Source organism: Acomys russatus, chromosome 7 (assembly GCF_903995435.1).
Source record: "Acomys russatus chromosome 7, mAcoRus1.1, whole genome shotgun sequence".
NCBI classification, from domain to species: Eukaryota; Metazoa; Chordata; class Mammalia; order Rodentia; family Muridae; genus Acomys; species Acomys russatus.
In genome coordinates this window covers 28,032,767-28,055,262 of record NC_067143.1, presented here as the reverse complement: position 1 = coordinate 28,055,262, position 22,496 = coordinate 28,032,767, and the positions used below count along the sequence as shown (strand labels likewise).

The 22,496-nt window shown below is 40.4% G+C and overlaps 1 pseudogene; it reads right to left on the bottom strand.

The window, feature by feature from the left end:
- Window positions 1-3,357: 3,357 nt before the first annotated feature.
- Window positions 3,358-22,496, bottom strand: part of LOC127191926 (prohibitin 1-like) — an 83,768-nt pseudogene continuing 64,629 nt past the window's right edge.

The following is a 22,496-nucleotide window of genomic DNA, read 5'->3' as shown; positions in this document are numbered from 1 at the left end:
AGCGTATGTGAAATGAAGTTGATTTGCCAAGGCCTGCCTGCCTGCCTGCCTGCCTGTTTTTATCTTTAGAACGTATTTCTCATCATAGGAAGCATTAATGTCTGCTATCTAGGGCTTACTGTAATGTAGATGACACTGTCAGCATCTCTTTGATGGCCCCATGAATGCACTGTTAGCTGGGATCAGAGTCAGACTTAATAGCCTGCAAGACTGATCCCAAACAAATGAAATTGGGTTGAAAATAATTCTGAGCTTGGCTGCAAAGGGTAGATGCGTTGTGGCTGGATGCAGATTTTCCTGGGGGAGAGAGGGTTAAGTGAATCATGCAGAGAGCTGTTACATCACCCACTGCAAAAATACATCAGTGTGTGACCAAGGGCAGAAAGGAGAGTGGCTTGGGAGGGAGGTGAAAGGCAGAGAAGTGAGGTCTCAGGATGGCTCAGTGGGCCAAGGGCTGTCCTGCAGGTGTGAGGACCTGAGTGTGGATACTGGAAACATAGATAAGACCAGATGTGTAGTCCCAGCACTCCTATGGTGAGATAGGAAGGGGAGTCTGGAGACTGTCCAGCTAGCCTGTCATATACAATGGTGAACAAGCACCTTGTCTCAAACAAGGTAGAAGGTGAGGACTGACACATGAGGCTGCTTTCTGACCTCCACATTCACACCTTTACACTCTCTCTCTCTCTCTTTCTCTCTCTCTCTTAGATTTAAAAAATTAAAAAGCAAAACTGCGTATCTATCCATTACCATCAAAGCAGGGGCATAATTGGAAGGCTGTCCCAGGCTATAATTTGTTTTAAAGTCAAAAAAGGTCTATTTTAGTAGTGTTTTGAAAAAGAGAAAATATAAAGAAAGGAAATAGATCTGAGATTGTAGATAGGTGTTCACATGTTCATCCGCTCAGACCGCGCTTAGCGCCTACTGTCCTCCACGTGCTGGCGCTCTCACAGGAAGGCAGCCACCCACCCTTCTCCCTGGAGTGTAGAGTCCATCGAGAGAAAGAGAACTTTCAACTTTCCACTGCTTGCCCGGCATTTAAAGCCTACTGAAGAAGAACGATACAAAGCTAATTATACAGTTGGATATCCTGGATGATTTAGAGTATCTGGTAAAGGTCAGATCAGTATCAACCAAAATAATAAAGTGATAAAATGTTATAAAGTTAGACAATGCGATAAAGGAAAAAACAGACAGAAAGCGGCAAATGGATGCCATTGCCGGTGAGATTATTTCTGCAGAGCAGGGAGCTGCCTCTAAGATTTCTTTTGTCCATATCATGCATTTATGAACCATAATCCATTAAATGAAATAATTAGGGCAAAAGTTTATATTGCTAAAGGGTCTTTGATTAACTGATATGTCTCTTTTAAAAGATGAAAAACTCCTCTAACGAGTACCTTTATTCTTTTGCTTCCAAGACTGAACGTCACAAGGGATTGCAATAAATGCACATGTATCGGGTAGGGTATTCCCCAGAGAATATGATCATTTGTATAGCTAGTGGCGACGCCTTTAGAAACACGCATTTATAACTGCAAAACAGAGCAAGAGCTATACACAGGAGATCTAAAATGAGTTGAGCACTAGCACTCCAGCTGCGGAACTAGCTGAGGTGTGAATGTGTTGCTGTGGTCAATCTGTGAGGGAGGAGTCTCAGTCACTGAAGTGTTATCAGTTCCCAGTACACCCTGCTCATATGCAGATGTGTTCACATTAACATGGAAGTCTTTCACTGAAGAGCAGAGTGAGTCTCCAATTTACCACAGTCAACATAATGTGCTCATGGATCTTCTCAGGGCAGCGAAAGAAAGGCTCCACTTGAAGATCTTGATTGTTCTTAATGAGAAGTAGAAGCAGGTGTGTGACATTGTGTATGGGTTTCAAGGTGCATCCTTGTTCTGACCATTTGGGGAGTCATATAATCCCTATGTTAAATTATCAAAGAAGGTATTATAGTATGTTAACAAATTGGAAAAACATGTCTTAGTTATTAAGAAACATGTGAACAATTCTGTTGTTAATTGAGATGCTTTAAACACAATGACATTTTAGTTTTGCATATATACATATGTACATACACACCACACACACACACACATATATATGTATATACATATTTTTTATTTTCAGGGCCAGTAATGTTTCATAAGCAATTCATTTAATTTGTAAATTATTTCTCAGTCAATATATGAACCTGAAGTAACCACTGAATTAATTTGCAAAAACAAAAATAATTTCCTGTTGGGATAAAAGCTTGAAACCAAAGAAGGTTAATAAGCTGGACACTCCACATCAATGGGAAATGATAACTCATTCTGCGTCCTATGACAGATGAGACAAGTTAATTATTTCATCTTTCCTCTTTCCAAAGCACTCGGGCTTGTCAAATCTTTTTCATACTGTAAAGCAGGCCATGAGTGATACAAGTAATCCAAAGACACTGACGCCATTCATAAGCAGTCCTTTCTCTTTAAAGAATTACCATTATCATTGCTGTTTGTGTGAATACATGATGTATACGCATGGTGTGTATGCGTGCCATGGGGTACTTGTGGAGGTCAAAGGACAACTCTGCGGTGTTGGTCCTCTCCTTCCACTTCTATGTGTGTGAGTTTCAGGGAGTGAACCCAGGCCACCAAGCATTCTAGACAATCACTTTTACCCACCGAGCCATTTCATTGGCCTTGTAGCCATCCTCTCTATTAAGGGCATTGAACAGAAGATGTGGGAGGACATTATTATGTAGTTTAAATAGTGTAAATTAGGTTTGAGTAGGTCTTTTAAGGTTATAAATTCTCTGCAAATGTTGACTGTCCAATTCCCTGTGGGTAGAAAGGTCACTACACTCGTTAGCAAATGGGTTTTGGAGTATATTTGTAGGTAGAGATCCTTCTGGAGAACAGGCCAATGAGCCAAGGCACACTGTGTGTTCTGAGGAGGTTCAACATGATGGGGCACTGTGCCAGAGACAACCTGGTTCCTAAGAAAACTGAGAAGAGTCAGGGTACTTGGCACACACTGAATATTCGTGTGTGTGTGTGTGTGTGTGCGTGCATGTGCGTGTGCATGTGTGTGTGTGTGTGTGTGTGTGTGAGAGAGAGAGAGAGAGAGAGAGAGAGAGAGAGAGAGAGAGAGAGAGAGAGAGAGAGAGAGAGAGAGAGAGATTGAGATTACTTTTATTATTTTCACTCTAAGCTAGTCAGGAAATTTTACATGACTTCTGGGGTGGGGCATAAGGAAAGTACATCCACAAAGATTGGGGTTCAGGCCAGCTTAGCCTGAGGGGTTCAGGCAGGGAAGGCCTCACAGAAGCATATGGAGGGGCAATGTGTACTTCTAGCTCAGGCTACTTGGTCAGGCTGTCACCTGAGGTGGCCTGTGAGTTGGTGAATGGCTCTGCTGCTTTGAAGAAATGGTGGCTCCCTTCTGCTGCTGCTTAGCCTTTTTTTTTTTTTCTATAAATCCAGCCCTCTTTGCTTCCTGCTGAGCCACTTATTTGCCTTCCATGGCTTCTGTGAACTCCTTCCCGAAAACTAAAAGTACCAGGAGGAGTGCAAAGAGGTTGCTGCTTGCTCAGTGAGTTCATTGTTCATGTGCCCGGAGACCAGCTGTCTCTGGGTAATCTGTTCTCTGTCATCAACGTGAGCCAGCGCTGACGTTAGGATCTCAGTGACGACGGACAGCATCACCTGCTCCTCACAGTCTCTCCGATGCTGGTATAGATTCATGGAAGCTGGCTGGCCAGGGGCTGGAAGAGGATCCGAAGTGTGATGCTGACACTCTGCAAATTTTTGTGACCACTGATGACTGGCACCTTCCGGGGTGGAGAACAGCAGTCAGGGATACTTTGTTTTGTTTCTGTACCCAAGCAAGGGATGAGAAAGTGAGTCTGTTCTTCTGCCATGATGCTCTGTGCTTGGTGGAACTAGTCAAAGATGACAGTTCTGTGACCAGTATTTACACTGTAAAGAAGGCGAATATACCAGACCTCCTGCTATCGCAGACAAGACTGAACCTGCCAATGGACTCTTCCACTTTGGCATCCAAGTTTCCTTCTGTTGGACTCACTTATACCTGCTTTCACTCTGACTGCACATCTGAATGTTTTTCTTGAGCTCTTCCATGCGAGGAATAGTCTAGTCCAAAGGAAGCAGTATGAGATGAAACAAGAAAGCATGGCATTCCCTCAGGAGGACTGACCCTTGGGATACTTCCTCTGGCAAACATTCATACTTAGCTTGTTGGAACCAGATGGAGCAAATTTAGGAAAGCATTCTTGACCCGGACAGAAGAACACACAGAAAGCCCCAGGATATGCTGGTGTGATGTGGCAAGCTAGTGCTGGTATGTTGGTCTCATTGGGTTCAGGGAGAAGGACTGAGATAGAAATGGGAAGGCTAAGGGTGTCATGCAAGAGTGAGATGATGAATCTCAAACCGTGCTAGAAGCCATGATGCACACTGAGACCATTAGATAGAAAGGGGTCCCAGGCTCTGGGGAGAAGGCTCCATCTGTAAATTACTCACTTTGGAAGCATGAGAAACTAAGTTCAGATAATCAGTGCCCACATAGAACGGCAAATGTGGTGGCAGGTGCTGGTAACCCCATAATGGTGAGGTGGAAAATGGGGACAGAAATTATTTGCCCACTTGGCAAAACTCCAGGCCAGTAAGCATTTCTGTATCCAAATAAAAGGTGAATGACTCTTGAGATTGCCCCCCTCCCACATAACACACCACACCACACACACATGTGTTTGTGTTCACCCAGACACACACAGCAAATAGAGGAAAGAGAAGAAAGACCTCCTGAATTTTGTCCAGAAAAGTTCCCAGCAAAGCAAAGGCTTTTTAACTTTTTCCCTTTTTTGGCCCCAGTGTGTGTGTGTGTGTGTGTGTGTGTGTGTGTGTGTGTGTGTGTGTACAAACATGCAAGAATGTATACAAATCAAATATATTCTGATAATAAAGGAAAATTATTTTAAAACAATTCATGTAACAATTTATTAAAGAAGAAAACAAGTTTGCATTCGAGAAAGATGGGTGTGCTTACTTAGTTTTACAGAAAGAACTAAATCTCAACCAAATATGTGATACTGCAGGGCTCACAGCATCTTCCACATTTTTCAGTTTATTGACATCTTGATTTTATAACCATCAGTGCTTAGACCTCTGCTTCACATGGTTACACAGTATAAAACAGCAGAAGTATGTTTAGGGCCCTTTGAGAACTTGTTGGAAATTCTGTTCTGATCCCAAGATCCCTTACTTTGATTTCTATTGCTGTGATAAACACCACAAACAAAAGCAAATGGAGGACATTTTGGCTTACATGTCCAAAGTCACAACACATTATTAAAGGAAGTCAAAGGAGGATGTCAAGCATGGCAGGAACTTAGAGGCAGGAACTGAAGCAGAGACCAGGGGGAAAGGCTACTTTTCCTGGCTTACTCAGCTGACATTTTTATTGAACACAGAACTACCAGCCCAAGGGTGGTGTAGTCAACAGTGGGCCAAGCCTCCCCAAATCAATCATTAACTAACAAAATGCCCCACAGACTTGCCTACAGGCCTATCTGATGGAGACATTTTCTCAGTTGAGATTTCCTCCTCACGGATGATGCTATCTTGTGTCAAGTTGACAATAAGCTAACCAGCACACAAGCTGCAATTAATTTAGTGAAATCTACAATTCAAACAGCAATTTTAAAAATCAGATTTCTGAATACAATGCAATTCAGAGGTATACTAAATTTGATACTTATAATCAGAGGAAAGATGAAGGGAAGATATTCAAAGTCTTTGTTTTCTATAATTAAACTATTACTTTTCTTAAGAGCAGAAAATGTCATACTCTACACTTGATAACATGCAATAATCTTGAATGTGAGCCAAAATGTCCAGGCAGCGTTTCGTAGCATTGTATGGCAGGGACATATGCACATTGCTAACTGTGCATGCTGTATGTTCAGAACCACAGCTGAGAGGCAGTTTTGGCCGCACCCTAGGTGAGCACCTCGGGAAACACCTCAGATTCATCACACGTTTCCTTTACAGTTTAATTTTTGATTGTTGAGTGTTCGTATCAATTCAGAAACCCTTTATTATTGCCCATTTTTCTGTGACCCTCTCTCTTGAGTTACAAGCATCCCCATACAGTTGCAACTCATAATTTAAGAATCTGGGTCCTGGAGAGTACCACACTCTGGTAGTCTGGGGAGCCAGTATTATTCATTAATACTAGGAGATATGTGGAGCATGCAAACGAGACCTTGATTATAAGGCCCAGTGCTTTTCAACACATTAATCTGAGAATGCACAGTTCGTTCACTGGGCATGCCACAGGCATGGATGGAATTTTTAAAGGAAGCAGAACCTCCTACTATGTAGCCTTCATATGCTCCCTCAACAAATGAAAAATTAACCTCTTGGAATCATTCATTATGAAAATTGAGTAAAGGAATGATAATTAAATCTCCAAGTGATGGCTTGCTGATTCCTGTGGTATGGGATGATTAATACCAGCTGGTCAAGGGCAGAGTAAGGACTCCCAGCTTCCCAAAGGGGACGCTCTGCTTGGTCCCACCTGATACCTGCTCTTTGGAGATTGTCCTTACGAGACATGGGAGGAATAATGGAACCCCGAGCCCCACTGCTGGGTATGATTTTTTTTTTTTTTTTTTTTTTGCCTCCTTACAGCATGGATGGCTTCAACATTCCTCTAGCGCTTTCAAAGATTCACATTTTCTTTTTTCTATATCATTCAATATATCCCATTTCCTGAGATGCTTGTGCAAATCTGAAGTATAACAGGCAATATGAGAACTGTATAGCCACAGTCACTATGATTCCGAATACAAAAAGAAAAGCAATACAAAGGACTCATCCATTTAATCTTTATTTTCTCTGAGATTACTCACCACCTTTGTCAAGGGCTTTTGTAAAGGCATGAATAGCCTACCTCTCTATTATTCCATAAATCCCCATGAGACAATCCACTTGAATACTTCTCTGGTCTTTTGTGGGCAGGCTATGAAGGAGGAAGGAAAGGCATGCTTTACTGAGCGGCGAGTCTCACTCTGGGCAATTTGTAGGTGCAGAAGAGGGTCTCATAAGCCTCTTAGTAGACTTGACCTCTCTCACTTTTCAATACACTTAGGGTGCAGTATATGTTACAATAACGTCCTCCCTGTTCCACGGGATTGTAAGACTTCTAAGGAAATGGTCAAACTTAACGCTGAATACAGCTGCATGCCACTTAACGATGAAGATGCAACCAGAGAAAAATCAGTAGGTGATTTGTTGCATAAAATCATTGAATGTGCCCACACAAACCTAGGTGATAATAGCCTGTGATACAATTAGGGTATATGAAACACTCCCCCCCCCATAAATAAAAATGCATGTATACGGTATACATGTAGTTTGCTCCTTTTGCTCCCAGAGCCACATTGAATATAAGCATATAAGATTATTCAGCACAACAAAAAATGATGTAACCACGAACCGTGGTCAGTTAGATACGGGAGGCTGCTGAGCACAGGCTTGCTTAAAGAAAAGTAAGTGGGAAGGTTTTTTTTTTTTTCCTGTCCCAGAATTAGAAGTGCACATTAAAATGCAGCATTCCTTCTAAGTCTCCTTAAAAGCATCTTCCATTGAACAGATGGCCAGGAGGGGCAGAGTAGAGCTTCCTCTCTGAGGAGCTGGGAGCCCTTGCTTTGCCCTTGATCATTTTGTATTAATCACTTGGCACCGGGGGAGATGGCACAGCAGTCGAAGCACTTGCTGCACAAATAAAAGGACCAGAGGTGCTCCAATCCCCAGAACCCAAGTAAATGAGGGGAGGTGTCCTAGTTATTGCTCTATCACTGTGCAGATGCCATGACCAAGGCAACTTACAGAAGAAACAGCTTATTGGGGCCTTACAGCTTCAGAGGATGAGTCTGTGACCATCACGGCAGGGAGGATGGGAGAAGGCATTCAGGCATGGCACTGAAGCAATATCTGAGAGTTTCCATCATGAGACACCAACATTAGGCAAAGCGAGCTATCTGGGGATGGTGTGGGCTTTTTTAAACTGAGAAGCCTGCTCCCAGTGACAAGATCACATTCTTTCCAAAACAGTTCTCTCGACTGGGAAGCAAATATTCAGACATAGGGACCTACGGGGGCTGTTCTCAATCCACTCCCTGTCCCTCAGAAGCTCATGGCCATATCATAATGCTAAATGAATTTAGTCCAACTTAAAGAGTCCCCAACTTCACAGTCCCAACACTGTTTAAAAGCCCAAAGTCTCCTGTGAAATTCAAGGCCATCTCTTAATTGTAACCCCATGTAAAATCAAAAGGTAAATTATGTACTTCCAACACACAATGGCACAGAACGTACATTAGCATCCCAAAAAGGAGAAAGAAATTGGGGCCTAGTGAGGAAATGCTGGGCCAAAGCAAGACCAAAGCCCAGCAGTGTAAACATCAAACTCTAACTCCGTGTCTGATGTCAGAAAGACTCCAGGGCACCGCCCTTTCACCTTTGCCGACTGTAACACACTTCACTCTCTTGGACTGGGTCTATTCCCTGTCTGCAGATCTTCCCAGCAGACACCCCACAGCTCTGGAATCTCTAACATCTTGAGGTTTCCAACACAATCCTGGCTTCACATTTACAGCTTCAGACAGTGGCTTCTCAGGCCTCCATGCAAGGATTCCTCTGTCACATACCTGGACTCAGTGGCTTTCCTTAGCCAAAGAGAAGGACTCTACAACCCCTTTACTTCTGTATCTTTGATGATTCTAAAGCCAGACCCATGTGCCTGATGTTGCCAAGTTCCTTCCAGCTTGCTTTGGATAGAGCCGGGCCCTCTCCCTGAATTAGACCTGCAGATGCTTTCCTTTGTTGTTGCTTTCTGGACACAGGAATTTCCTTAAACCTTTCCTTTCACAGAGTGTAGGGTTAGCTTGGTTGCATTGAGGTTGAGACAGGATTGATGGAGCAAGATGGCTGTGGAGTATAGCAATATTGACAAGTTATAGCTCTGGTTAAGAGATTCCATACACTAACCTCTCTCTCTCTCTCTCTCTCTCTCTCTCTCTCTCTCTCTCTCTCTCTCTCTCTCTCTCTCTCTCTCTCTCTCTCTCTCTCTCTCTCTCTCTCTCTCTCTCTCTCTCTCTCTCTCTCCCTCTCTCTCTCTCTCTCTCTCCCTTTCTCTCTCTCTCTCTCTCTCTCTCTCTCTCTCTCTCTCTCTCTCTCTCACACACACACACACAGAGCTTGTATACACATTCACCCACATAACATGAAAACATACATACACATATACCACACATATAATATGAAAAAATGATATGGTGTGAGAGTTAGAGTTGATTACCAAATTGGCAATAGAATCACCTATGGGACCAGCCTCCAGGCATACCTGTGATGGCTTATCTATACTAGATTAATGAAAGTGGAAAGCATCACCCTACAGGAGGGCACTACCACTAGGGTTTGAATCCTAAACTGCATATAAAGAAGGAAGCTCGCTGACTGCAGACACAATGTGACCAGCTGCTTGGAGTTCCTGCTGCCTTCGTTTCTCTGCATACCCTGCGTTCTCTAACCCTGAGCCAGAATAAGCCCTCCTCCCTTGAACATCGTTCCCTTCTTCCATCTCTCTTAAGATGCTTTTACTAGGGTATTTAATCACATCAATGGAAAAGAAACTAAGACATAGCAACTACAGAAACCACCAGTATGGCCATTCATTATCTTTATCAAGCACTGTTTACTGTATGGAATGGTGCGTGCTGTGCTCCCACACAACCTGCAGCGCAGTTGGTCGTTGATACCAGCATCCCTACAGACACATGAAAGATGTACAGCATATGGTCTGCCATACAACAAGCATTATTACAGCTACACGGTTACTAGGCAAGGGAAATTTTGTCAGTCCCATTACAGTGTAATGAGGCCACCTGTCTAAATGCAGTCTGTCATTGATTGACATGTCCTTCTGCAGCATGTAACTGTCAGTTTGACAGACTAGCTGCAACACAGCACCAAAGCAAATGCACAGGTCTGCCTTCTCACCGTCCCAGGGGCTAAGACCTATGTCCAGCACAGTTTTGTCTCTTATGTGTCAGTGGCTTTAGATAGTTCCCTTTGCCTTGCTGCTTCTCTGTCTTCTTATCTGTAAAAGAGATATGTTTGTGGTTAAAAACAACTGCCCTAAAGTGGTGTGGAACTAGGGGAAGGGCTAAAAGAGAAACATGAATTATTATCTCAAGAAATTCTTAATTTGTAAGAAACGAGCTCCAGAAATTACAAGGGCAGCCAGATTTAATCAGGAGTCCCCACAAAGGCAATCAAGATCAAATGAACTGTAATTATGGTAATCAGTTCATGAACTTTCATGTCATGTTCCTAATTTCAAATATTATGAAGTCCTGTATAGTGAATCAATCTGTCACTGCGAAGATAATAAAATGTTCATGTCTGATGAGATGTGGTAAGTTTGAGGGAGAATTTGTCATTCCTTTTCATCAGAAGCTTCATCGAGGTCACCATTTTTAAAATTTTAATTAAAGTGAATGAATCTTGTGAATCTACTTTTTAAAATAAATTTAATATAGTTAGTTACAACTCCCCTTTGAGTTCTTCCATGAAGTCTACTTCCTCCAAGCAGCTGTAACTATCCTCAATGGAATCAGGTACATATCTGTCTGTAGTTTTGATTTTTATGATGGTCTCTTGGGTGTCTGAAAAACATGCTTAAACTGTAAGACTTGAGCAGGCAGTGACAGCTATCCACCTGTCCCATCACGTGGCCCCTTTGAGTTGAATCCTGACTCTGTTTCCTGTGGTCTGTGTGCATCATACAACTTGGCCTTGGTTACCACTCTCTTCCTTTGCTTCTGAATCCCCAGCTTTTTTCCATCCCTGGCTGGCTCTGCTTGATGTTTTCTCTGCCTGAAGCACTTCCTCCGATTTTGCCTGGCCATCTTCCATGGGAAATGTCATCCAAATGTCACCGCTTCAGCACGGCTTTCTCTGATTGAACCTATTAGAATGAGACTCCCATCCCCTGGTACCCTAAATGGTTGTTCCACTGTCGGTTTTTTCTTAGTGTACATGTCACTGTGTGACTCATCTTTCTTAATACATATCAATGTCCAACAAGTGTACGCATTTGTTGCTTATTACCTGTGTTCTCTCCGTGATCTCAAATCTCTAAATACAGTCATCAAGAGCTATAAAGGCCTTGTTTTATAGGTGAGGTGTCAGTACCTGTTATATGAATGTTACATGATCAGTCAATGCTCAAAACTTATATTTCAATTAATTCAACAATGAAGCACACACATTTTATTATAAAACTAGTGTTCAGGTCAGTGTTTTTCATTCGTAGCACCACAGTTTGGCATTGCATAAAGGAGAGGTCTTCTATAGCAAGGGACACTCCTTGAAAAAATAAAACTCCATTCAGAAGTAGGCAAGAGGTACTGGGTCTAAGTGTTCCTTGGTCCCCTAGTTCCTGATAAGGCAGAAGGCTCATAGGGCTCCTGATTTCCTAACTGAAGCCTGTCACTGAAAGTTCTGTCCTTAGAGCCAGAGATATGGGTTGGCAGTTTAGAGTAGTCCTCCAGACAACCTGAGGTTTTTTGCTAGCACCCACATTTGACAACTCCTGTCTATAAAGTCTAGAGATTTAAAGGCCCCCCTCCCCCAATGCAATGTCAGACTTTCCATATGGATTCTTTTAACACGGTCATGTCTGGTAATGGTGCCTTCAATGAGCTCATTACTTAGCTGTGTTTACTGTTGACAACTTATCATTTGACACCATAGGAAGGTTGGTGCTCTGCAGGGAGCCTCTTACAATGCACAAGTCTCTTGTGCCATGGCTGTCTGTCTCTATTTACATCACAGCACTTCTGCAGTCACTCTGGGTTTCCCCCCAATGTATTAGATTTCCACTTTATTGGCACCATTTCAATAAAAACAATGACATATAGTTGGTGTATATTATCCTTCTGAAATCTCTGTCTAAACTTCCTTAAATGAACTTCACAGTTCTATTTTTCTATTTTTATTTTATAAAATGTGTAGATAGCATTAGGAATTGGCATTGTCACACTGTCACCTTAAAGGTATAATATAGCTTTATTGAGATATAATTTTGTTCACTGTGAAAAATGGCCTCACAGAAAGAGAAGTCTGAATTTTATCTTGGGTCCTAAGAGGCATTTTCTAGTTGTCTGCAGTTTCCTGAGTAATAAAGTAATCTTTGTTATTCATATTGACTCCCTCAGCCTGCACCTGTTCTCTTATATTAACGGGAGGATTCCCATACCTTCTGACAACATAAAAAAGATACAAATATATCTCTGTATTTCTCTTTCTTCTTTTATTTTCTTTGCATTCTGTGTGCATGTGTGTGCGCACGTGCCTGCGTGTATGCACGCACGCGTGTGTGAGACAAGTTCTCACAATGCAGCTCTGCCTGGCCTGGAACTGTAGTTGACCTCTAATACACAGAAATTGGCCTGCCTCTGCCTCTCAAGTGATAGGATTAAAGTCCCAGGAAAATATATTAATAGATGAAAAATCCAATTGCTTAACAATCCACCAACACTTGCCATTGTCTGTCTTGTCTGTAGCAGTACTGAAATGGCATCTTTGTTGTTTGGGTTTGGATTGCCTTGGTGACTAATAATATTAAATACCCTTCAAGTGCTTCTGACCACATGTGTATCTTTTTTTGAGAAATGCTATGTATTTTTTCTCAACTATATTTCATTGGGTACTTGTTTTTCCATTGTTGAGTTATAAGAATTTTCGACCTATCCTCTGGAGCTAAATGATTATGAGATACAGGATTTGTAAATATGTTTTCACATTATGTGGATTGTGTTTTCAGTTTCTTGATAATATCCATGGAAACACAATTTCTAAAAATTGATGAAGTCACACAGCAATACACATATAATATACATATATGTGGACATATAAGCATGTGTCATTTAGTAATGGGAACACAGTCTGAAAAACATTGTGAGTTGATTTCATTATTGTGAGAAAATCATATGAAGTAAGTGTACAGACTGAGATGGCTGTGAGATGTTTGATGACAGAATTTCAAACTGTTGTGTGTATATTCTCCTGACTGCCGAATCCTGTTATGTGGCACATGACAGTTATGACTTGTGCTCCAGTGTCACAGCTAAGAACACATTGCCTGGGGCCAACTCATGAAAAATTTCTTTCATTTTTCTAAGTTTTCATAGTTTCAGGTATGATATAAGATCCATTTTGAGGTAATTTTCCCAGATGGTGTGAGCAGAGGTTCCAAGTCATTCTAGTTTAAATTTTAACAACTAAATTTTAATTGGCAAATAAAACTGCACATATTAATATAATCTATTATGAAATATGTACACATGGTAGAATGGGTGAAGTGAGCAAGCACATGCATTGTTTCACATATGTTTTGTTGAAAGCACTTAATTATGCTCTTTCAGCATTTTCAAGGCTATTACACATCATTATCAGCTATAATCACTATGTTGAATATCATATTTTTTTTGATATCTAGTTGTCTCAGCACCATTTGTTGAAAAGAATGTTTCCCTCATTAGCTCATCCTAGCACACTTTTCAAGAATAATTTTACTAAAGTTCCAATTCCTTTAGCATGTTTATTGATAACAGATAAATACAAATATTTGTTTCTGCATTGCAACCTTAATACTGATGTATTTGTGTGCCCTGTTCTAGTTCCATGCTGGAGAGCTCACTGTAGCTTCATAGTAAGTTTTTATTTCATTTTTAAAAGATTTATTTATTTATTTATTTATTTATTTATTTATTTATTTATTTATTTATAGGTATATGCTGCTCTGCCTGCAGGCACACCTGCATGTCAGAGAGGGTATCAGATCACATTACAGATGGTTGTGAGCCACCATGTGGTCTCTGGGAATTGAACTCAGGACCTTTGGAAGCGCAGCCAGTGCTCTTATCCACTGAGCCACCTCTCCCACCCTCATAGTAAGTTTTTAAGCAGAAATGTTTGAATTCTCCATCTTTTTCCAGATTTTGGCGTTTATTTTGTATCCATGAATTTCCAAAAGAGTTTTCGGAATACCTTGTGAAAATTTGAAAAAAAAACCAAAAACTTTTTCTGTGTATGGTGAATTGGAAGATCAATTTGAAAAGTATTGTTATATTGGTAAGATTAGGGTGCTGTGGACTGAGCTTACTCCATAGTAGAATGCCTTCGCAGCAGGAGGCCATGCTCAATCCCCGGCCTCAGCACCAACCAGAAGCAACAGCAGCTGCCACAGGAACAATAAGCATTAAATTGTCTGATATTTGATCATGGAGTACCACTTCATTTGTTTAATTATTTTGAAATTTCTTTCTTTTTTTGATGCCTTGATAAATGTTCTTTAATTAATATTTTAAAGCAATGTTTTAGTATTTCTTGTATATACATTTATATTATTACACATAAATAAAACAAATTACATACAGGAAAAAAAGAACCATGAAACAATTAGGAATTATATAAATGTTACATTCCTAGTGTTTTGGCTGTTTGTATTTGGCAACCTTCAAGAAAGCATCGTTCCTATCTTGGTGAGTCTAAAATTCTGAATGAAAATCAGTATCTATCATATCTCATCTCTATCAACTTAAAACATCAGCCTAGACCTAAAAACATCTTAATCCCTAAACAAGTAAGCTTAATTGTAAAACTAAACTACCTGGTCTTCAAGTCCATCAGAGACTTGAGAAGGAATAAAACTTAATTACCTGAGTAAACAGGAAGTGAAGGTTAGCAGCTTCCAAAATGAGAAAATGACAAAGACAGTTTGCTGCCTGAACTGTAACCCAAAACTATCTGTAACATTGGAAAATCACCTTCATTCAGCCTTTGGGTCCAATATATCTGACTGATGTATTTGTGAGGCAGGACCTATTGCTTACTCTGTCTTGGTAGAGTTTAGCAGTCGACTCTATCTGCTTCCAAGCTTGTCCTTTTTTAGGCAGAATTCTGTCTGTGGCAGAAATGAGGACATTTTGCCCAGTGGCTTGTTTGCCACATTAGAAGCCATCTCCATAAGGAGGTTCTTTGATATTGTTCATCTTTGAGGTAGGCTGGGAGTTAAGCTGTCTTGTTGCTAAAGAATCTTTAAAAGAATAAAAAAAAAAAAAACTTTAAATGCCGTATTCTGTAGGTCTCTGAGGCTTTTGAAGACCTTATCTAACTATTTTACTTTACATATCTTTTTTATGCTTATGTTAATGAGTTCATATTCTTTTTTTATTAATTTATTCATATTACATCTCGATTGTTAGCCCTTCCCCTGTTTCCTCCCATTCTTCCCTCCCTCCCACTTCCCCCCTTCTCCCCTCCCCTATGTCTGTGATTGAGGGAGACCTCCTCCCCCTATATATGCTCTTAGAATATCAAGTCTCTTCTTGGTAACTTGCTATCCTTCCTCTGAGTGCCGCCACGTCTCCCCATCCAGGGTACATGGTCAGAAAAGGGGCACCAGAGTTCGTGTGAGAGTCAGATCTCACTCTCTACTCAACGGTGGAGAATATCCTGTTCGTCGGCTAGGTCTTGGTAGGGGTTCGGAGCTTACTGCCTATATTCTCCTTGGCTGGTGCCTTAGTTTGAGGAGGACCCCAGGACCCAGATCTGCCTGTCATAAAGTTCTCCTTGTATTTACCTTACATATCTATAGAGTCATATCTATCTGTTAAACCCAGCATGCATATTCTTGTGATAAAACTAGACTAGTAGTTGGCATGACTACGATTTGATCAACTACAATTAGCTTGTATTTCTTCATTATCCTAAGCAGTCTGCAATACCACTTTCAAGGTAAAAAATGGTTGTTTTTTGTTTGTTTGTTTGTTTGGTTTGATTTGGTTTTCAGGTTGTTTTTTTTTGTTTGTTTGTTTTGTTTTGTTTTGTTTGTTTGTTTGTTTTGTTTTGTTTTGTTTGGTTTTGTTTTGTTTTGTTTGGTTTTGTTTTGTTTTGTTTGGTTTGGTTTGGTTTGTTTGGTTTGGTTTGGTTTGTTTGGTTGGTTTGTTTGGTTTGGTTGGTTTTGGTTTGGTTTGGTTTGGTTTGGTTGTTTGGTTGTTGGTTTGGTTTGGTTTGGTTTGTTTTGGTTTGTTTTGTTTGTTTGGTTTGGTTTGGTTTGTTTGGTTTGGTTTGGTTTGGTTTGTTTGGTTTGGTTTGGTTTGGTTTGTTTGGTTTGGTTTGGTTTGGTTTGTTTGGTTTGGTTTGGTTTGGTTGGTTTGTTTTGGTTTGGTTTGGTTGGTTTGGTTTGGTTTGTTTGGTTTGGTTTGGTTTGGTTTGTTTGGTTTGGTTTGTTTGGTTTGGTTTGGTTTGGTTTGGTTTGGTTTGGTTTGTTTGGTTTGGTTTGGGTTGGTTTGTTTGGTTTGGTTTGTTTTGGTTGGTTTGGTTTGGTTTGGTTTGGTTTGGTTTGTGGTTTGTTTGGTTTGGTTTGGTTTGGTTGGTTTTGTTTGGTTTGGTTTGGTTTGGTTTGTTTGGTTTGGTTTGGTTTGGTTTGTTTGGTTTGGTTTGGTTTGGTTTTCAGAATGCAAATCATCTCTCGTTGATTTATTCTTAAGGATTTTGGTTGTTGTTCCTGATCATGTTAATAGGATGCTTCCCTGAATTTTATCTTAAAGTTCTTTGTTGCTTATATATAGAAATAAAATGTTTTGCAATTTATTTTTATAACAATGGAGTAATCTAATTTTATAGTCACGGTGCATAGTTTAATGTTTGGAAACCACACACAGACTATAACCCCTTGCAGAAAGCAGGGGCTATGTCTCATTTTGTACTAGGCATGCAGTGACAAAGATATAGTTGCAAATAGAAAACCAGTAAATGTTGAGTAAACAAATATTTGTTGGGTTTCTTTCTCCTTCTAGCACATGCAAGCGTGTGTGGGGAACACAGAGGAGTATAAATGCATACTTTCTCCATTTAGTGTACTAATATGCTCTTGCAGTTAGGGTTTGCTTAGGATCACATCCCCGATAATGCCATGCTTCTCACTGATTAGGAAAATGCACCATATACAGGGGGAGGAGGTCCGCCTCAGTCACAGACAGGGGAGGGGAAGAGGGTGAAAGCAGGAGGGAGGGAGAAATGGGAGGATACAAGGGATGGGATACCAATTGAGATGTAATCTGAATAAATTAATTAAATGAAAAAATAAAATAAAATTTAAAAAGAAAATGTGCCATAGGCTTTCCCACAGCCCAATCTGGTGGAGGTATTTTCTCAAAATGGCATCTTCCAAAATGACCCTAGCTTGTGCCAAATAAAACTAGCTAGCCTATCACATTACAACTTTATTCAGCTTAGGTTTCCTGGTATTAGGTGTGGATTTACAGCAAAACACTGCACCCTTGATAGAATCTTGGATAGTTTGCATTTTTTAAATAAAAAGACCTATGAATAACAGTGCTTAACCCCAAAATTTGAGAGTGGGTTAGGACGGGTGACACTCTTCAACTTGATTCTTTTTTTTTTTTTTTTTTTTTTGAGGAAGTTATCTATCAGTTTTGGAACTATGCAGTGTTATAAACTGCTTGTGACTTGTCAATTTGACAAATATTGACTATATATCTATAGACCTGTCTTCTATATACCTTGAAGTTCATCATCTACCTGGAGTCATTGCAGCAGAGGATATGCCTACCTACTTTTGTTATAATATTGAAAAGTCACAAGCAATAGAGGATTCTTTTATAACTGTAGGATTTTAAAAAAAATGCATGTAGATATATGCATGGCAGATGTTTCTGGCCAGACAGTTGATTAATTTGTTCTATTTAGATAAAAATCTTAATACCTTTCAGAAAAAAGGAATTAGCATTTGAAGAAAATCTTGAAAGGAAAATTATCTTCATTAACTTTTTAACGTGAAAGGCAGATCATTGGGTTGATTAGATCTTTCATACAGTCTGGAATTATTAGGACTAATTTAAATTTTCTCTCCTCGTCAGCGTACCAATGCTTGAAGCCAAAATGTGGCATAATTTTAAATAGGAAATAAAGGCACTGCATTAATCCAATCAGAAGGCACCTTATGCTCTAAGGCACCAAGGAATGCTATTGAAAACATATAAATATGAGCTCCCTCTGAGAGCGACAATAGTGAAAACTCACATAATGCAAATGAGAAAATATGCAACACAATAAATGAGTCCATATTTAAGCAAGTGGGGACATCCTGAAGGAAACTCAAAGCTTTCTGGAAGTCATCTCAGAGAGGTATCTGAATCAATAATAATAATAATAATAACAACAACAACAACATGCTCTTTATTATTTGAAGTCTCATTACAATTCATTCATGTATACTCTTGAAAGCAGGTGTCTCAGCCACAAAAACACAGACAAAGGGGCACCCCAGGTCATTATCTGCATGAAATGTCTGCCATCGTCAGTGTCCCAGCCAAGCCGACTTAAACATTACTCTCCTTGGCCAAATTTTATAAACCTTGGAGTTTCCTCAAGTCTTTATGTTTGAGAAGTAATTCTGTGGTTTCCCTGACATTTTTTGTTTAAATTTCTGATTTACAAGCAGCTATAATTTTTCATTTAGCATTTTATTCTTAAAGGAAGGGGTTTGGAGTCTGAGAATGACAATGCTTCCATTCCTCCCACCACAGGTTTGATACTGTGTCCTGGAATGGTGCACATGGTGAAAGCTTGTTCCCCGGGCAATGTTATTTTGAAATGGTTGAAAGTTTAAGAGATGGGGCTTAGTGGCGAGTTCTTCCATCACGGGGCCAGGAGTCGGTCTCTTCAAGGATGATTGTGTGAACAGTGCCTTTCACTCTCTCCTTTGTATGGTGGTTTGAATGAGACACGTCTTCCATGTGTTCATGTGCTCAGAGATGTGATTCCCAGTTGACGGGTGCTGTTTTGGGAGTGGTTATAAAACCTCTAGGAAGTGGGGCCTTGTTGGAGGAAGTACATCACTGGGAGTGGGCTTTGAGAGCACATGAGTTTCACTCTGTTTCCTGCATGTAGACGAAATGTTATTGGCTAGCTTCCTGCTGCCATGTCATGTCTCACCTGGCACAATGAACTCTATTCTTCTGAGGCCAAAGTTCAAAATAACCCCTCTCTTGTCTGAGTTACTTTTGGTCATGCAATTCTATCACAGGAACAAAGTACTCCAGCTTAAGTCATGGGCATGGCTTCTTACACATACTATTTCTATCATGTGTTACCATTCATTGTCGTCATCAGAGGTCAAACTGTTAAGCTTGCAATATCTGGGATTTTCAGCCTGCCTAACAGTCAGGTAAACTTGGCTTCTTTATAAGTTAGTTAGCTTTAGCAATCATTTTGTGGTCCTATAAGGCTGACTAACAATAGGACCATCTTCAACTAGTATATTGGAATTCTGTTTAAATATGGCTTTGCTCCCAAGAGAGGGAGTCATTCTCAGTGTTCCAACAAAGTCTACCTGATGATTAGATTTTAGAATTCACCTTTTATGTTCTGTCAAAGCCACTCTCTGGCCTTTACCAAGTAGGATTTGATCTCATATTATTCAACTGAACTTTATATCAAAGCAGAAGATCCTGGCAGACAGAAACTGATTGGCTAGGAAAAACTGCCTTCTGTGCTTTTCACTTAGCCCATCTAGAGCAGGTCCACTTTCTCACCAGACAGTCAACATCTGCCAGCTTTCAAAATCTTTTGGAAAGGATGCTGAAGCAGTGCTCGTAACGGTGTCCGTGACTGCCAACATCTTCGGTACCGCCTGGACATATTTATGTTGCTATGCTCTGGTCCAGAATGAATCATATTGGTGCTTTAAAGGTCATCAAGCTGTGTATAATGTGGTGGACATTCAGAGCAGACACCTCCATCCATTATAACACACCATCCGATTCACTGGACAGTGGCATTTTCTTTGCCCTCACCCTGCCCTTTTTGTAGTTGGTGTTTTATAAGTTCTGACAGTGGACTGTGAGTAGAAATAACCCATATTCCTTCTATGTCAAAGCATTTTAGATCAGGTCAGGATCTCATAGCATTCTCTCCTTCTTAATTGAGGAGTCAGTTACTTGTTACCATTGCATAATAAAAATAAGTTAAGTCTAATAAATTTATATAATGTATAATATATACATTATATATAATATGAGCCATGTACGCAATTATGAATTATGTGTCGCAACATCATTAAAGGAAAGTGAACCACATCAAATGGACTTGAATTACAGATAGTATCTAAGCTAACATATCCAGGGCTGAAAAGATGGCTCGGTGGCTAGGAGATTGTGCTGGTCTCCCAGAGAAACCAGGTTCGATTGCCAGATTGACACAGAAATTCACATTCCAGAGGATTCTGTGTAGTCTTCTGGCCTTCATGGGCACTGGGCAGGTACGTGGTGTATATATTCACACAGAGACAAAGCACAAAACCATATAAAAGAAATAAAAATGAAATATTTAAACTAACACAGCCAAAGTGTTTTAAGTTAAACACGGAATCATTATAAAGGTGGTTAATAAAACATCTTACATACTTTTCATTGTAGTAGGGTCTCTGATCCACATTGTATTTTATTCTTATAACACATGTCTTCAAACCAACTACATTCCAACTGTTCAGACTCAACAACTGTCATCTTGGGTGTGGCTGATTGGAACAATACAGTTTTCTAGTATCAGTATGTATATAAATGAAATAAGAAGAAAACTATAAATATGTTATGTTCAGGGTTGCAGGATTGTTACTTTTTTTGAACACGAAGGACACTTTGTTTTGTTAGCTGCAACTTCTTGATCTGTCTCTTTCCTTTCTCATGGCTGTTAGAGCTGTAATGCTGTCCTTGTTGGGCTAATCACAAGCCATGGATCTTCTGAATTGCACAGCATGCTGCCATCTGAAACACTTCCTGGGTGCACGAGGCAGCCACACAGTGCTTTTATACACTGATATGTTAGGCTATTTTCTCTGCAGGGAAGGCAGCCAGGTAACAGCATACAATTTACACAGGCACCTTCCTGGATATTGAGTTTTTACCCATTTGTTCTCTAGAGTTTAAAAGAAATAAAAAGAAGTGAAGAGATAGAAATTCTTGAAATGTTACTTTCAATTTAGTTTAATATGTGTGTCTCGGTTCAGATTTCCTCAGAAGTCTACCCTAAGACTTCATTTAATATAAATAGTTCATTTGGGCTGCGCAGAGGGAGAGTGTGATACCGGGAAGGCAAGGCAGCAAATAGACTGTGCTCTGTGAAGCCAGTCACCATTGTGGACCACTAGTGTTTCATCAAGAGAGCAGGGAAATAATGTTGATCCGAAGGCTGGGAATTATCACAGCTGAAGCAGAGAGATAGGGAGTTTGTTTACCAACTCCTGAAAGCCATTGGCTGGTTATGGGCTACTCCTAAGTGATGCTAGTACCTGTTTTCCTGGCTAACAGCACACAGATATAGAACAATGTACATGGTCCCTAAAAACCCATCCAGATAAAAGAAACAGTGGTCTGGTGGAGGTGGCAAAACATTGATGGGTTAGTTTGACACAACTTTCAGTTCAGCACTGGCTAAAGTCATAGAATTTTAGTGTCATACTGACTGTTCTAGTCAAGGAAGCATGGCTAAGAAGAGAGCATATAACTGCTACTTGGCATGAGGAAAAATTGACATCTTTGAGACAAACATTGCCCAGGAGTGTGATGTGTAGTCTTGGTTGTCAACTTGACAACATCTGGAGTCAACTAAAACCAAATGGCTGAGCATGCTTGTGAAGGCTTTTTCCTCATTGGGTTATTTGGAAGGAGAAGAGCCACCCTACACCTATAGTCTACATGGGTCAGAAGACTCACTGTAAATCTAGCCTGTTGCTGAGGAATTCCATTGTTTATATTAGAACCTACTTCTTTAGGATTCCTATGTAGACTGAAGACTAGCAGAGGTCTAGGAGCCCTTGGGATTCCAGCCCCAGATTATGAGTGTTGAGACATCCAGCCCCATGAACTGAACAACTGCTATATAGGTGGCCTGTTGTTGGGCCGTTATGGAAAGTGGACATTTAGCAGTGTACCACCAAGTTACCATGTGACCTGAGCTGTCCATCATGAGCTGGCTGTTATCTGACCCATGAGGCTGTTAAATAGGACATGCACAGCAACAATTAGCTATCAAATGGAAGCAATATATATGTGATTGGTGCCAAGCTAGTCTTGAGAACACAAGAGAGTGGCATGGAGAAGTAGTCAAAATGGTTATGGTTTCTACTCCTCTTACAATACCTTCTGCTTCCAAGCATGCACGTATAGCCTCATGAGGTGGACCACATGGTTGGTTGACTGAGGAAGAGAAGACTAGGGGCTAGTTCATTGATGATTATTCACACTATCCAGTGCCCTTTCTGGAAAATCCCCAAAAGACACCAGAAGAAATTCTTCACAGTGGCAGAACTTGCAGTACACACAGTCATAC